Genomic DNA, 18573 nt, shown 5'->3' with positions numbered 1-18573 from the left:
ACATGAAAGTTTTCATCTCTCTGATAGAGCCTTTTAAAGAGAACTTGGAATTATATTTTAGGGTATTGCTGGTCTTAAACGTGGGTGTGTTGTGTCAGTCAGCTTTCTATTGCTATTTGGAAATGTCTGAAATAATCAATTTATAAAAAATAAAGGATGGGTTTTTTTGGCTCACATTTGTTGAGTTTTGAATCCATCGTGACATGGCTCTTTGTTTAGGTCTATGGCAGTACTCTATATCATGACAGGGATTCATGGTGGAAGAAACTACTCGCCTCAAGATTGTGAGGCTGAAAAGCTAGTAGGAAGAAAGTCAAAGCCTCAGGTTCCGTGTACTTCCAGGAGATGCTTCCAGGGACCTAACCTCCTCCCCACTAGTCTCTTTACCTTCTAAAAGTTTGCAGTAGCACCACAGGCAGAGGACATACAACCATGATCCTTTAGGAAACATTATTCCAAACAGAAGCATACATGTATGACCATGTAGAACTCTCTTGCCTTGAACAAGATGCTCATTGCCAGGTTTAAGGTATTCACATGGGATTGAACTAGTGCATCTACAACAGAGGCTGAGGCTGGATTCAGTATTTGTAGGTGCTTATATCAGGAGAAGAGAGCAAAGACAGAAGGGAGAAATATTATGGGGGAATAAAGAGTAAAACACACACCCATCTGGCTAATGAGACACTTGTAAAGAAAGATGTACTCACAGGAAAGTACAATAGAAAGGGGGGGGCAATGGAAGGCCTCACATGGTCATGGACAATAAGGAAGAAATCTCAATTCTTTCTTATGTGCAGTGGCAGACATGGGCACTCAGAGCCATGAGGAGGAGGCACACTGGGGATCCAGAACTTTTGAAGCACTCTTTATGCTGCACTTCTGCTGTATTTCCCTTTGCAATTTGTTTCTGCTTACTTTACTTTGACACACCTCATTAAACATAAACATGGTGCAAGTGAGCAGGGCCTGAGTGTCTGCAGAGATAGCAGTCACTTAACACCCAGCGAGCAGGTCAAGAAAGCAGAATTCGGGGTGAAAAGCAAGCTTACTTCCCTGCAGAGAGACACATCCATCTCCTCAGCCAATGAGTTGGATAAACATTGGACAAACAACTTCCAGTCATGGGGGGGTTGCTGATCTGAAAGGAAATGAGCTACCATATCGCTGGAGGTTTTCCAATTCTGAATAATTTGCTAAACCCCTACTAAGACTGAGGAAGATGCCAATGAAGATGCAAAAAGATAGACCTGTTTTCTTATGATCTCAAAGAAGCAGGCAACCCCCACCTGTGGAGAGCCAATACATACAACAGTAGCCTGGAGATATGGTAGGTTTTTCTTCCCATAATGACAGTACAGGATAAGAGCAAGAGGCACAAAATTGACTCATCTGAATATTTTGACCAAGGTCTTGTCAGTAAATATACTTTTTAAATACTGTCTCATCTGATCATTTTTAAGATACATGGATAGAAGCCAGTGAGATAATTTAATGGGTAAAAGCACATATATCACAAGCCCAGTAACATGAGTTTGATCTGGAAGAACCTATATAAAGGTGGAAGAAGAGAGTCACCTCCACAAAATTGTCTGATAACCTCCATAGATGGATTGCCTACACACAAATCACACAAATATACAGACTGACTGATAATATTATTAAAATTTAGAAATATATATAAAGAAGCTTCCTCATAATGCAGCATTTCTTGGCCAATAGCACAGAGATTATGAAAATTTTACCTAAGAGCTCTATGGGATTGTTTTCTGATTGAAGGTAACTAGGTTTGCAACCCCATGAACAATGGAAGAGTGTTCCTCTTTCTCCACATCCTCACCAGCATCTGCTGTCATCTGAGTTTTTAATCTTAGCCATTCTGATTGGTGTGAGGTGGAATCTCAGGGTTGTTTTGATTTGCATTTCCCTGATGTTAAACTAAGGACATTGAACAATTTTTTAGGTACTTCTCACCATTCGGTTTCCTCAGTTGAGAATTCTTTATTTAGCTCTGTACCCCATTTTAATAGGGTCATTTGTTTCTCTTGAGTCTAACTTCTTGAATTCTTCATATATATTGGATATTAGCCCTCTATCAGATGTAGACTGATAGAGATCTTTTCCCAATCTGTTGAATTTTTTTTTTTTTTCGAGACAGGGTTTCTCTGTATAACCCTGGCTGTCCTGGAACTCACTCTGTAGACCAGGCTGGGCTTGAACTCAGAAATCCGCCCACATCTGCCTCCCAAGTGCTGGGATTAAAGGCGTGCACCACCACTGCCCGGCAGAAGTTTTGAAATTTTATGAGGTCTCATTTGTCAATTCTTGATTTTAGAGCATAAGTCATTGATATTCTGTTCAGGAAAATTTCCCCTGTTCCTACGTGTTTGAGGCTCTTCCCCACTTTCTCTTCTATTAGTTTCCGTGTATCTGGTTTTATGTGGACGTCCTTGATCCACTTGGACTTGAGCTTTGTACAAGGACATGAGAATGGATCATTTTGCATTCTTCTCTAAACTGACCACCAGCTGAACCAGCACCATTTGTTGAAAATGCTATCTTTTTTCCACTGGATGGTTTTAACTCTTAGTGGTTGGGTGGGTGGGGGAACACACTCATAGAAGCAGGGGGAGGGGGGATGGGATAGGAGGATTCTGGGAGGAAACCTGAAAAGGGGATAACATTTGAAATGTAAATAAAGAAAATATGTAATCAAAAAGAAAATATCTAGATTTGAAGCTCGTCTCAGCATCTGGGACCTTCCAACACAGGTAAACAAGGCCTGCAGCATCTACTGACATCCTCTAATGCAGCACTTCTGGGCAAGTCACTCAATCTCCTTATGACTGAGCTTCTTTACCTGTGTAATGGAAAAAATAATAATGTCTTTCATTTTATGGTTAAAGGAAATAAAATGTGTGTTAGTTAATACACCTGAAGGTTCAAACATTCATTATGTCTCTGTGTTACTCTTACCCTCTCACTTGGGTGTGTTTGTGTGTGTACATGCATGTGCTTGTAAAGAAGACAACATATATACCTGTTCAAAATCCTTTAGCTACAGGCATTTGGGGTTTCCTCTTTTGAATTTCCACCTTCCCAAACTCTACATTCTCACACCATGCTGCGCTTTCCTGCTGTGGTCTTCATGCAGTTTCTTACCCATTTCTTTTACTTCAGGAGACTCAACGTGGTACTTGCTCATTCAGTCTATATAGCTCTTACCCATAGTTTCTACTTATACCAGAGAAATGAGAGGAAATTGCAATAACAAATTCTTTGTCTTGTTTATTACTTCGAGTAAGCTGTTAAAATTTGGACTTTCCCCAGCTGTCCCATTTAATGTTTTGCTTACAGCCACCTGTTGTGTCTCTATTTTTAAACACTTACTGTTTACCAGTTTGGTATCTAGAATTCTAGGTTGTTTTTTAATGCTACTCTCATTGTTTGATTTACCTTGTGATTTAAGATATACTTTACAATAGTTAACTACATATTAGCCTATGTATTTACTTATTTAGTTAGTTTAATTTTTTATTTATGTGCATATGCAGGGGCAAATATATGTAAGTGGCTATGGAGGCCAGGGTGTCTCTTGTAACTGGGAGAAGTCTGACTTTTTAAAAAGGCTTATTTATTGCATTACTAAGAGCTTCAATTTTCTTTTAAAGTCCATTTTACATTACAAACATTTGTTGGGATTGATTTTAATGCTATGAATTATTTCAGCCCCTAAAATCAGTAATCTGCATGTACAAAAGCTGAAGATCCTTGCCCACAATTGGTTTTTGATTGATCAATAAAGAGCCAATGGCCAATGGCTGGGCAGGTAGACTGAGGAGGGACTTGGAAATTTGTGTAGGCAACGAACTGGGGAAAAGGAGAAGGGAGAGATTGTCAAGATGGTGAAGAACAACCAGACTTAATGGCCCACTGACATGTGAGCATCAGAGAAAGTGGTCACATAGGCCACTTCCTAAATTGTATTTGGAGTAGCAGAGATGAAATATAGATTTTTAAAGATGTTAGCTCAGAAGTACCAGAGGAGATTGTTTGCTTGCAGCAGGAAGAATTAGAACTGTCTAGCCTTTGAGCTAGTCAAGGCATCCTAAACTTAACTGGCGTGTGTGTGTGTGCGAATGTGTGTGTGTGTGTGTGTGTGTGTGTGTGTGTGTGTGTGTGTGTTTCATTCACAAATCCAGAGGACTCTGGCAGGTGGCAGGGAGCACGACCTACTGGGAGCACAAAGCAGATAACTAACTACTGCTACATATACTTAGTTTTAGACACATATAGGGTGAAATAATTTGATATACATGTAGTATAAATAATGCAAAACTAACTTTAAACAGTGGAGTATAAATTCCCTGCTCAGCTTACCCTGTTGGCACGTATTTATGTAGTCTGCATAATTCTGGACTATTCCAAACAGGGGAAAATAACTGGAGAATAGAAAAGATAGACTGTTTTGCCCTCACACTCCTGAATCCCCCACCCCAATACCAATACAGATTTTTACTACATTCTGTCACCTTTATGTACCTGTGAAAAAAATAAAGTTGAAGCAAGAACTATTACTCTACTTGACTTTCATGAGGGAAAAAACCCTGATAAAAAGCCAAAGGGCTTAGCAAACTTCAAATAATTACTGTTTCACCAAAAAGGTTTTGTTTTATGTAAGCTTCCTTTTTAAATTAAAAAAATAGTATTGTGAACAAAGTAGCTGGAATATTCCTGATTTGTTAATGCCAAGTTTCAATTTGGGAGAGTAGCATCTGTTTAAAAGGCAAAGAAGTTATCCTGCCTGCAAATTTTCTGAAGAGCCACTGCAATTCCTCCTCCTAAAACCAGTGTCCCTATGAAGTAGTTCCTACCACTCGGTTCCCTTTAAAGACATTCCTCTTCACACATCTTCATCCTGGAGCTCTTTATATACAAACCTTACCGTTATTTTTTTCCCACAGTTCCTCAGTTTCTTAATTCTTATAGTTGATTGGGATTCAATTTGTCTTGAAATTTTTTTCTTTTAAAAATTAGCTTCTAGTCAGGCATGGTGGTGTGTGCCTTTAAGTCCAGTCCAGCACTTGGGAAGAAAAGGCAGGTGTATCTCTGTGAGTTCCAGGTCAGTCTGGTCTACAAAGTGAGTTCTAGGACAACTACAGCTGCATACAGAGAAACCCTGTCTCAAACAAACCAATATCAACAACAACAAAACAAAATAACAAGATAAAAGTTATCTTCTGTTTTATTTTATTTCTTACTAAAGTATCGATTTTAAAATCTTACCTTCTAGATGAATAAATAACACATTCAAACCCTTGGCAAAAGATAAGGATACCTAAAAAATTATGTTCTTGTTTTTCTTCCAGCCAGAGTTAGCTGGTGTACTATAACTCTGTTCGAAGAATTTGTGACAATGAGAAAATGATTTTGTCATGCTGTGAGGCAAATCATAACTGCAAAAGTAAAAATTTGTGCCCCAGACAAACATATGTCACAGTTTGAAGGATATATTAGACCATTAGCCTAGTTCCATGCCATATGATTTCTCTTCATGAGGCATTCTCTGCTTTCCTTCCTGCTATGTAATGCCATCTGTCAGGTTGTGATGTGGCCAGGTGCCCTTTCTAGTCACTCTTAAGACCTCCCACCAAAATCTTTCTCCTCTTTACAAAGAACCTTCCCTCAGATAATTTGTTACAGCAATATTGAATGAAATAAGAGTCACTTGACCCAGCTATTTCACTATAAGGTTTACCTCTAGGGAAAATGAGATCCTTGCCAAGATATTCAATGTATTTATTAAGACATATTCATTGCTATGTATTTATAATAACTAATGCTAAGATACTAAAATCAACTTCAGTGTTTAGTAATGGATTACCAAAGAGAAATATATATATATATATATATATATATATATATATATATTCAGTAATAAAATATAACCAGATCATTTATGGCACCATCTGAAGAATATTATATAAAGTGACCAGAAACAATAAAGTAAATTCCACATAATTTTATTTGTGTATCTAATCCAGGAAAGCTGACCTCATGGAGATAACCAAGTAAATAGTAATTACCAGTTGCAGTAGAATGGATATGGAGCAGATATAGGTTAAGACTGGGTGATGAGTTACAGGAAGAAATTCAGATGCTCTATTGCACAGTAAGATAGCTACAATTAACACTACTGTATGAAGTGTTTAACAATAGATAGAAGATCTAAATTTAAAATACAATAAAGATATGACAGCTGTGATTAATGTAATGAATATGCTAAATGCCTTCAATTAATTAGTACACAATGCACAAATACACTGTCTTCACAGTGACAATGACCTTAACACTTGCATGTAATTAAAATGGCATAAACCAAAATAAATATGTACAACAGTCTTCATCTTAAAGATCAATCACTTCTTTAATCATATTCATGAAATCAAATTCTCTGAATCAATTAAAACATGGACCATATTTTTCTTCCATTACATATAAGTTGGGCTACAAAATGACTTTCCACATATGTTACATTAAAAAATTCAAAATGGAATCATGTTTTTCAAATGGAGCCTTCTACTTTCATGAATCATATTGATCATACAAATCACATACTGGCTTGTGAGACATGGTCTCTTGACCTGATTCCAAGTAAGTTTTTGAAAATTAGATGTTTCCATCTAAAATCTTACTTGAAGATTGACCAGAAATCAGGCAAGATGACTTGATGTTTTTGTTAATGTCCATTCTTATATCATTTAGCAATTATGTAATATCTGTGAAATGAAGATAAGGCTGGATCTTTTTTGACCCATGTATGGTTATGCCTAGAGAGAAGTGGTTAAGGGTGAAGAGTTGCACCCAAGCTTTGGACGTATGCCACAGCAGTTGTGTGGGTGCAACGGGTGGGGTTTATTTTCATGCAGATCATGCTATGAAGTTGTGTTAGCAACTTCTCAGACCATCATGGAGGATGATGTATCTTATTTTCATGTTTTCCAATAGACATTTATGATTTTGAGATAGACTACATATTAGCCAGAACATTATTCCAACATTATACCACTGGAGGACTTATTATATTTTTAAGTTCAAGACCAGTCTTCCATATGTTAGGATGATGGGGGTGGGCCCTTTCTGCCTTGCAGATGGGCACAGTGCTGCTTTCCATATGTGCAAATGATGAAATGAACTCTATTTCTAGCCGTTAAGGCCTCATTCTTGTGCCCTTGCTTGATAGAAGAAATGAATTTTTCCAGATTCTTAAGAGATCTGAAAATGCTTCACAGAGCAGCAAAACACAAGCGACATGGTCGAATATCCAAAGAAGCTTCTTTTTTATCATCCTTATTTCTAGCTATAAAATGTTTCAATACTTAAATAAATGAATATATGAATTTCAAAGAGTTTAGAGTGGGTACATGGAAGAATTTAAAGGGAGGAAAGGGAAGAGGATATGTTGTAATTATATTGTAGTCTCAAAAAAATCAAAATTTAAAAAATATTTCACATAAGAACGAAGAGTGATGTCTGTTATTTAAAGTATTTTTCCTTAAAGTTTTGGGTCAGAACACCCATATCATTTCATTATTGTAGCTAACCAATGCATGCTAAACCTAAAGTTCTGTCAGCTGAGAGCTCCTTCACAAGCTGTGTAAGATCTGAACAGGTATATAATCCAAACTGTCACATTCCATTGTAAAATTGAGGCATGAAGATGGTCTCTGATGTTCTGACATTTCAAAATATGCAACTATCTGGGATCATAAAGTGGTTTATTCTGAGTGTAAATAAGAGGTAAAACTCATTTTTTAGAATTTTAGCATCTAAGTAGTTCAAACTAAACATCAGACTCGTTACTAATTTTCAGGCAACAATAGATTATCATTGGCATAAAGGGTTTCATTTGGATCCTTTCCAAAGAAGCTTTCTATAGCATACAGTTCTGAAGCATTTCCAGGGAGTGCATATGAAGATCAGGTTAAAGATGATTTCGCCAATGGAAGCGTTTCCAGGTGAAAAGCCCAGTATAACATACCAACTAGTGTAAAGGGGATAAACTCATCCATGCCTCAATCCAGTCTCACATCCAATTTAGAAGTGACACATTGCATATCATTTAAAAATTATTTTCTATCGTCCACTCTGTACTTAGACAGAAATATTCATCCTAAGAAATCAGAAAATAGTCCACAAATCACAAGCACAGTTAAAAAGGTCTGTAAGATTTTGCTTTTGTTGTTGTTTTTGTTTGTTTTGCGGTTTTGTTTATTTCTGATTTGGTTTGGTTTGGTTTGGTTTGGTTTGGTTTGGTTTGGTTTGGTTTGGTTTGGTTTAGTTGGTTGATTTTTTGAAGGGATGGAGGGTAGGGAACTTGGCTATCTAATATTGCCTGTCAGATAGTCTCATACAAGCACTGTCTCTTACTGGCATGTGTTATGCTGACAGGAATAATGAGATGGACAGGAACTTTAGATTATTTCCATTGTATAGTCTCCTCTTTTTCAAGGCAAAGCCTCACTTTGGAGCCCAGTCTGGCCACTAACATGGATGCCACTATGTAGCTCATGTTGGTCTGTTGTAGTCCATCTGCCTCTGTTGGCTGGGTGTTGTGAACACAGATATGTATGACCAAACTAGTTCAATCTCTATTTTCTCAAATTATGTAATGAAATTTAGAACTAGTGTGCATTTGATGCCAAAATTACAAGGTAGAGGGAAACAGAGGAAAATAGGAATTTGAGTCCATAGGATAAAATCTCTGACTTCAGTTGAAACCAGCCTTAATCTTTAACTGTTTCAGCATCTTGGCTAGCACCATAAACGTGTTTGGAATAATAGTTCTGATAATAGAGACCCCTGTGTAGAGAAAGCTCAGAATGATATTCCGAAGTTCCTGGCTTGGTAAAATTATTTCATGTTACCTTAAGCTTTGTCCTTCTGTAACTCAAAAGCCATCTTCTCACTTCTCTTCCCTCAGTATCACATCATCAGACACAAAGTTGAGACCTTATGGGCAACTCTTATGGTATAGATGGAGATTATCTACACCCTTGATTGAATGTGATCTATTCAGAGGCAAGTCTTTTACTTGATGTAGATGCCTTCCTCTTGATATGCAGCTTATGCTGGAAAGTTAAAACTGGGAAACTGATTCCTAAAACATGTAAATAACAGAGGCAAAGTCTGTTCAGATTGAATTTTTATAATTTAGCTTGGCCACATGTAGTTCTCTTTACATGGTCCACTGCTGGGATAGTGTTCATTATCCCAAGCATATGTGTGGTCACATCCTTGGAGGTTTCCGAGTTGGTTAAAAGAACTAGTCTTGACAGAGTTCTTGATTCAAATCTTTTGTCTTTGTAAGCACGCCTCCTTCTTTCTGCTTAATAATACAAATTTGTTTCTGGCAAGTCATCACCAAGACATAGTAAATACATTATTAAGTAGGTAACCTGAGCTGAAAATTGGCTATATTTTTAAAATGCTGACGTATGGAGTTTGAAGGTCTGGCCTTACCTAACAGATGGCAGAAGAAAATTAAAGAAAATAGTCACAGCAGATCCCTTCCTCCACACTTCAGTGCTTTGTTAAATAAGAATATGTCTATTTAATTAATATTGATTTAACACTGACTGTCCTTGAGACATATTATCCTTTGGCACATTTTTACCTTCAAAACTGCCAAAATTGCAAAATGCATAATAACAAAATTCGAATACACTTTAAGGCTTGGGGTTATTGTGGTTGTTATCACCACTTCCCAGCTACTTCAGCGAAGAGCTACGTGTCTTAACAGGTAGCACTGTCTTTATTTGTGACCTCCAATGATTGGTTTGTTTTCTCAGAGATTTCTTAGAATATGGCCCAGGTCACTCAAGTGTGCAACTTGAAAAGGTGATACAATATTGGGACTATTTACTTTATGACATTTACATTTTTAAGAACATGATAACCGCACTTTGAGAGATATGTTAGCCAATTTCTCTTTCCAAAAAAGTAACCACAAGAAGACATTTGTCTAACAGAAAAAGAGGAAGATTTTGAGATTCATGACTTTTATTTTCTAGTAAACAACAATCCTTGTTCACCCAAGATAAGTATTTTTTTAATTAGAAAATTATTGTTATTTGGCTCTAACTCTTTGTTTTCCTCTAAATTCTAGAAAAGTCCTAAGGGTAGTTCTTCATAGTAAGACCACAGTGTTCTCTACGAGTGACATCTTCATCCTCATAAGTGCCCAGTAAGTACTTCATAAGTCGATGCTCCCTCTTCAGTTTAATATGGAGCCAATTTCTGTATATACATTCTTACATATATTCTATATGCAATTGATACATATGGGATATATGCAGATGTTCACAATATAGCTGTAATGCCATTCTACTTAAGAAACCCAGTAGAGACTGTCATCTGATATAGGACAGATCACTGTATGCTTTCAAACCTTCATTTCCCATTAGGTGAAAAAAACAACACAAAAGAGAGAGAGTTCACTGACGTCCCCAAGAGAACACTTTTCAGAGGAGACATGAGCACAAATGTCTTCCCTCAGCACCTTAGAAGTCATTGGCTCCTGGAAGTTCTCTGCCTAGATCTGGGGAAAAAAAACATTTACAGTATATTTTCAGAATGGTATGATCACAGACTCTTTTCCAGGGTCAATATACTGGAAGTATAAAATCTCACCAACACACCCTTCAGATTTTCTCTATAGTGTCCTTGGTGAAAAATGAAGTAAATTTGTAGGTAACAAAACAGCACACAAAAGGAAGGTGTAGGGTTGTTCAGAGCAGGAAGGATAATTTGGTATTCTTGGGTGGGAAAAGAATCAAGACAAACAGAAAAGAATAATTTTCACTTAGTGTACAATCCAGGGTCCATCAAAACTGGAAAATGAGTGGGGAATATGATTTCTCGTGTAAAGTACTAAACTTGCCAGTGTGAAGAACAAAATTTGGATCACCTGAATCTGACTCAAAAAGCTAGGAGGTAGATAGAGGATACCAAGAATACATGACTCAGTGAATCAACTAAGAAGGGCTCACAGAGACTGAATCAGGAAGCACAAAGCCTGCATGGGCCTGCACAATGTCCTCTGAATATATGCTATGGCTGTTAGCTTAGTGTTCTTGTGAGAGTCCTAACAGTGGGAGCAAGTGTATCTCTGACTCTGGCTGTTCTTGAGACTCTCTTTCTTCCTACTGGGTTGCCTTGCACAGCCTGAATATGAGGGCCTTTGCCTTGTCTTATTCTGACTTGTTTTGTCCTCTTTGGCTGTCATTTCTTGGAGACCTGGTTTTTGTTGTTGTTGTTGTTTTGTTTTGTTTCTGTGTTTGTTTTTTGTTTTTTTCTGAGAGGAAAATACAGTGAGAGTGGATCTGAGGGGAGAGGGAAGATGGTTGGGAGGTCGGAGGAATGGAGAAAGGAGAAACTGGTCGAGATGTATTGTATGAGAGAAAAATCTATTTTCAATAATATATACACAAACATATATATATATATATATATATATATATATATACATATATATGAGACATGGTGACACCCACCTGTAACCCAGAACACAAGAACACAGGAAGTAGAAAGGAGAAAGCCCTGAATCAAGCCCCTTAGCCAGTTAACAAGCTCTGGAGTCAGTGAGAAACCATGACTCAAAATATTATGGAGACTGATCAAGGATAAAACTTGATATCAACTTCAAGTGTCCGTAGGCATGCTCATATATGTGTACATATACCCACACATACAAGTATTTCCCACCTGTAAACATACATTTAACACACACACACTCGCATGAATGGGAAGTACCACTCTGAACTAACTTTTGCCAGAAGCAAAAGCAAAAATGAAATCCTCCCTTAAATATCACCGCCACAAAACCAAGAATGAATGAATAAGTTCCTAGAAACTCTCCCTTATTTTTCTATTATTCCTAGTTTTGTCTTTTTGTTTACTTTGTCCACCACAAGGCATGTCCCTTTCTGCAAGCCGCCCATTTGTGTGGGCTCCAGGTTTTACACCCAGAGGTGCAGATCACTCCCTCTTTCCTTGAAAGAAACTAACAAGGACTTGCGGTTATCACGTGTTAATGGTAGAGCAATGGGTTATATGTCCCTCTGTCTGAAAACCAACAGATTAATGATAAGAAGTAAAATCTGATTGTCCCAGAAAATGTGCTTCCAGTGGTAGTCTCTCTCACTGGTACTATGTTCTAGAAGCTCAGATAGCTGCATTTCAGAAGATTCTTCCACATACTCAAAAATCTTAGGGAAGGTCTTAACAGTGCCTCTCACACCTGTGCAGATCAGCTTAATCAAAAGGAACTGATTGTGATGGCTTTTTTTGTGGACACCTTCCTGAAGTCTCTTGGAGTAATATCCTATCACACATACAGAGCCTTCAAATTCTCAAAGTATATCTAAAAGGAAACACCATGTTTTAGGGAAAATGATAGACATGATAAGTTATGACTGTTAATTATCATTTTCAGTAAATTACATCAAAATATTCATGCTCATCACATTGCAGTTATGAATGTGCCCTCTAGAGTTTAAGGTACTAATGGTTCAACCTCCAAACTGTGACACTATTAGAAATTGGTGGAACCTTTAGGAGAAGAATCTCAGTGGCAGGAAGATCATTGGGGCTTCTTCCTAGAAGCACACCTTTGGATTCTTGCTGCTCCTACCTCATTTCCTTTTATGTCAAGCCATCATAAGGTAAACAAGCCTAACCTGACAAAGCTTATATTATAATTACTGTTTTCCCACAGGCCAAGTTGTGTTAACTTAGCCAAGTGATATGACCTCAGGACTCCCAAACAGTGAGGGAAAATGAGGTACAAGTTATCTACATATTTGTCATCATAATGTAAAATGAACTAATTCATGTTATTTCTATAAATACAATTTGTTGTTCTTATACAAATTATGTGAAATTCCTACTTGTCAGTTTGATAGTTTGCTTAATATTTTAATTTTATAAGAATAAAAATGCATACCTTCAATGTCTTTCAAATAAGTTATATTTTCTATTTCATAAAACTGCGAGAGAGAGGGAGAAAGAGAGAGCAAGAAGAGTTTGTGCGTGTGAGAGAGAGAAGACATGTGTGTGTGTACATTTTCATATGTGTGTGCATAGTTGTGCATGTACTAAGGTACACATATGGAAGTCAGAGCACAACCTTCTCTGTCAATCTTTGAGTCTTACCTTGATTGAGACAGGATCTCATTTGCAGTTGCTTAAAGTAGGCTGGCTAACCTGAGACTCTCCAGAGGTTTCTTCTTTCTGCCTCCTATCTTGCCATAGAAACTCTGGATTAATGTATCCAACTGTTTACATGGGCTTTATAGATCCTAATTTGGGTTCTTCCTCATTCATGGCCAGCACTTTATCCACTAAGCCATCTCTCCATCCTGAATTAGGGGTTTTGATTGCACAGCTTTATTCCTCCTCATTTCTTGGAGGGAATATTAAAATGATGGGAAAACTTCCACCTGTATCGAAAATCCATAGTTATTATTAAACTCTATTGATTCTTCCTAAAAGGTGAGTATTGGTAAAATTTTAAACCAGAGCATGGTTGCATCTAAAGTAGAGATATTAGAGCAGGCAGTCATATCTGTTGGACTGGAGAGTGTGAAGGTTTAAACCCTTGATGAAACTCTGGCTTCCTTTCATACTCAATCTTTTCTACCCTGCTGTTCAGTGTACAGAAATAACAATTGAAATAAGGCTAAGAGTACAGCCATTCCTACTCTGTGCAATACATGTACTAGCGAATAAACCAAGACCTTGAAAATATTGTGGCCTGTAGCTCAGAATCTAGATGCTAGAACTCAGGTTTCACCATCTATTTGCCTAGTAACAGTGTCTTCAATTTCTAACACTTTCTGTGTACAATTCTAATTCCTGCCCAGAAACATACCCATGAACAATGCTTACAAGTGCTCAAGCAGTTCCAGGACTTTCCATTTATGGACCTCAGTTCCTTTGCTTCTTCCCACTAGCTGTCATTATACCACTATTGATTTACTGAAACCCACCAAGCTTACTGCTTCCAGAGAAAGGGTGTAATCTTGCCCAGATGTGATAAACTAGTCACCACTACCACTAATTTTCTGTCAGATCCTATAATTAATGTCACATTTCATATTGTTCCAATGAAAACACTTGCTCCTAGACAATGATAGTAAAAATCTTGATGTAGAAATTCTAAAAGGTCACTCAAGAGGCAAAAGCTCACTGAAGGACCAGAAAAACAGAGCACTCATCAGATCAACAGCAAAACGAAGCAAAGAGGAGAAAAGTGGGAAAGAAGGTTATGAACCAATGCTTCTGATAACTATTCACTTATTCAACAAGGCATTCTGAGCGTCTACTATGCCCTAGACATTGGGGAAATTGAAATATTTTATCTGCTAAATGCAAACTCTTAGAACCAGAAGGGGCAATTTTTTGTGTGTTTCCAGTATACTGAGCTGGGTGTCATAATGAAACTTGCTTAACATTGTGAGGATATCACTTCTGATATAACTGAAAGTCATTAATTATACAATAGACTATCTAATAAAAATACATGTCTATATACTATATATACTATAATATATATAATAAACATCTTTGTTTCAACTTATTAATGAATATTTGTGAAGAACATTACTATAAATAGAGATGTTGGAAAAACAGAAAACACACACATATATATGTGTGTGATCTATTTAAATGTGTTAACAGAAAATATATAAATAGAAAAATATGTCTCTATATAAACATATGTATGTATGTATGTATACACACATGCAGAAAGAGAGAGAGAGAGAGAGAGAGAGAGAGAGAGAGAGAGAGAGAGGAAAGGAAGAGAAAGAGAGAAAGAAGACAAGCCATAATTGTCATATATGTTTATATTTATATGTGGGATTTTAATATATTAAAGGCAGGTTTATTAGGAATCTGCTCTCAGGTGGGCAAGTTCACTGGCCTCAAGGACCAAGACCAGGAATGTCACCATGGAGAAAACAGGGGGGTGAGGGTGGGGGGAGAGTAGACGTGGGAGAAAGACATGTGCACAGAGAGAGAAGAAGAGAAAAAGACCAGAATATCTGATTATAATAGGGAAGAGCCTGTGGGGGAAGGGAAGCCCAACTCCTGAGCTGCAAAGTTCAGTGTTCAGGGCAGGGTGCGCCAGGTAGGGACTGAAGGATATTGGGAGAAGTTGGAGGGCAGGTCGGCTATGTTATGTAAAATATTCACCTCAGTCCTGGGGTCCAAAACCAAACATCCCAGACTTTTGTTGCTTATAAACTAACAAGGGGTTCTGTAATCAATCATCCATGACTACTTCTTGGTGACATTGGGGTGCAGCTTTGGAGTGCGGGCAAAAACTGGAATGTCTGCCAAGTCCGGGAAGAGCTGGCTGCGTTTCTACACTTCAGGATGTGGGACCATCTTGGAGTAGCAGCACATAGGCCCAGTTGAAGTACTTTGTAAGGTTGGACCAGGAGTACCTTTCAATAACTGTGTTGGAGCTTTCCTGGATGCAGGTTCTGAAAGACTATCTGGATGTGGGACAGAAGATAGAACTTGAAGGAGAAAAACTTTTTTGGGTGTACATTTGGTCTTGAAGTTAGGAAGACACGTAGGGGTCTTCCTACCCAGGGAAAGGAAAATAGATCTCACACTCAGGAATGGGCATTTGGGGAGGGAAACAGGCTGTTAATTGACAGTATTTATCTTTTTTTTTTAAACATGAAAATGTTAATACATTTTCCCTTATTTTTATTGGATATTTCCTTTATTTACATTTCAAATGTTATCCCTTTTCCTGATTCTCCTCCCTCAAACCTCCCATCCCATCCTCCCTCCCCTGCTTCTATGAGAGTGTTCCCCCACCCACCCAACCATTCCTGACTTCCTGTCCTCAAATTCCCTGTAGGAGGCATATTCAAATGGATTCCCTGAAGCTTACAAAGATCTTTAAAGTTTATAAAAAGACAACCTCAGGTGATAGCAAATGCTCGCAAGTATGTGGAGAAAGAGGAATGAACACTCCTTCATTGTTGGTGGGATTGCAAGCTAGTACAACCACTCTGGAAATCAGTCTGGCAGTTCCTCAGAACATTGAACATAGTATTACCTAAGGACCCAGCTATACTACTCCTGGGCATATACCCAAAAGATGGGTATATACCCAACATATAACAGTGACACATGCTCCACTATGTTCATAGCAGCCTTATTTATAATAGCCAAAAGCTGGAATGAACCCAGATGTCTTTCAACAGAGGAATGGATACAGGAAATGTGATACATTTAAATAATGTAGTACTACTCAGCTATTAAAAACAATGAATTCATGAAATTCTTAGGCAAATGGATGGAATTAGAAAATATCATCCTGAGTGAAGTAACTCAATCACAAAAGAACACACATGGTATGCATTCACTGATAAGTGAATATCAGCCCAAAAACTCACAAGTACCTAAGATACAACTCACACACCACATGAAGCTCATGAAGAAAGAGGACCAAAGTGTGGGTGCTTCAGTCTTTAGAAGGAGTAACAAAATACTCACGGGAGCAAATACAGAGACAAAGTACAGAGTAGAGACTGGAGGAGGGACTGTTTGGAGACTGCTCCACCTGGAGATCCATCCCATGTGCAGTCACCAAATTCAGACACTGTTGTGGATGCCAGGAAGTGCATGCTGACAGGAGCCTGATGGAGCTGTCTCCTGAGAGGCTATGTCAGAGTTTGACATACACAGAGGCAGATGCTCGCACCTAACCACTGAACTGGTCACTAGGTTCCCAGTGGAGGAGTTAGAGAGAGAATTGAAGGAGCTGAAGGGGTTTATGGCCCCATGAGGAGAGCAACAATACCAACCAACCAGAGCTCCCAGGGTCTAAACTACCAGCCTGGGAACACACATGAAAGGATCGATGGCTCCAGCTGTATATGTAGTGGAGGATGGCCTTGTTGGGCATCAGTGGATGAGGAGGTCCTTGGTCCTGTGAAGGCTGGATGCCCCAGTGTGGGGGAATTTGAGGGTGGGGAGGAGGGAGTAGGTGGATGGCCCTCATAGAAGCCAGAGAAGGAGGGATGGGATAGGGGTTTCTGGGGGTGGGGTGAGTGGGGGAAAGGGGATAACATCTGAAATGTAAATAAATAAAATATCCAATTAAAAGAAAAAGATAAATCCTTCACAATGTTCATTTACCAGTCTCAAAACACCTTTCTAGATCTTCAGTTTGATAGAAGCTTTTATATCCTCGGATTTTACATAAACTTGTCCTATCCAAGAATTTACTATGAGACACAAGTGGTTGATCACTAGGTTCAAACCCCTCAGAGAACTGTGAAGGATAAATCTAAATGTCAGCTAAAATGACAGTTACCTCATTATCCAGAGTGACGCTCCATTAGGTTCCTGTGATGTCAATGGCTTTGTTGGGGCACAGGTCTAGGTCCCAGAACAGGATCAGTCTTTGGCAGCCAGACCCAGCTGAATCTGAGAGGCCTTCCTGTGGAGGAAGAACTTGGGAGATTGGCCTTGCTTTGACTTAAGAAATGCAAGGTACGTCTGGTGTCTCTGTTCAAATTAGGCTTTGCTTCAGCAGCAGGCAAGGCAATTGAGAAGTCTTTCTCAGTGGTTATCGTACCACAATCCAGGTAGAATCATTTCTTATTGTGCCCATATCTTCTTGGATACCTTACGGGTGTCACTGTTATGATTTGAAAGTCTCTGTCTATCATTTTATGCATTTTAAGTTGAAGATTTTAAATGCCATATTTAGGTTTCTGACTGGTTTGAGTCCAATACCTACTAAGCATATCTGGGTTAGACAACCTATGTCTGTTTGTAGTCATCTGTTCTAAGCTGTTCATCTAGCAAACACAAAGCAGGACGTTAAATAAAACTTAAGACTTAACCACATCAGTTCTCAACATGACTTTAAATATAATTCTGAATAAATTAAAGAATATGATCATTTATAAGGTTATCAACTTGTATCTTTTAGTTATAGTAGCTTTTATGAGACTAGAAACAAAATTCTTATCTCAATTTAAAAGTGTCTTTTGGATTCCTGCTGCTCTGCTCATGTTATGTGTTTTACTCTTAAGACAGATGGTAGTGAAGCCATAATTTGACCCTCTTTATCCCAAAGTCAAGATGGTACCAAGTCAAGTGCTATTTTCCCAATGTGCATACTTTCCTCCTCTTGGTGCATTTTAAATGTGATTTTAATGAGCAGGCTGGTAGTTTACCATCACCTTTTGACATCACAGCTGCTGGTGCTGCTGCAGACACTATCAGGAGCCACAGGTGGACAGTCAGAAGGTGGGAATGGGAGGTAAGAGAGAGAAGAGAGATAAGTATGTTATATATGTAGAAATAAATAGATGGTAGAGATAGATGCATAGATAGATAGATAGATAGATAGATAGATAGATAGATAGATAGATGAATGACAGATGGATAGACAGATAAAGATTTAAGATACAATGAACCAATTCATTGTCATGTGTAAACCTTCATTTCTCAATTGCATAGGAAGTACCATCT

Source organism: Grammomys surdaster, unplaced genomic scaffold, assembly GCF_004785775.1.
Source record: "Grammomys surdaster isolate TR1022 unplaced genomic scaffold, NIH_TR_1.0 125789, whole genome shotgun sequence".
Lineage (NCBI taxonomy): Eukaryota > Metazoa > Chordata > Mammalia > Rodentia > Muridae > Grammomys > Grammomys surdaster.
Note: the sequence above shows the minus strand (reverse complement) of the source record.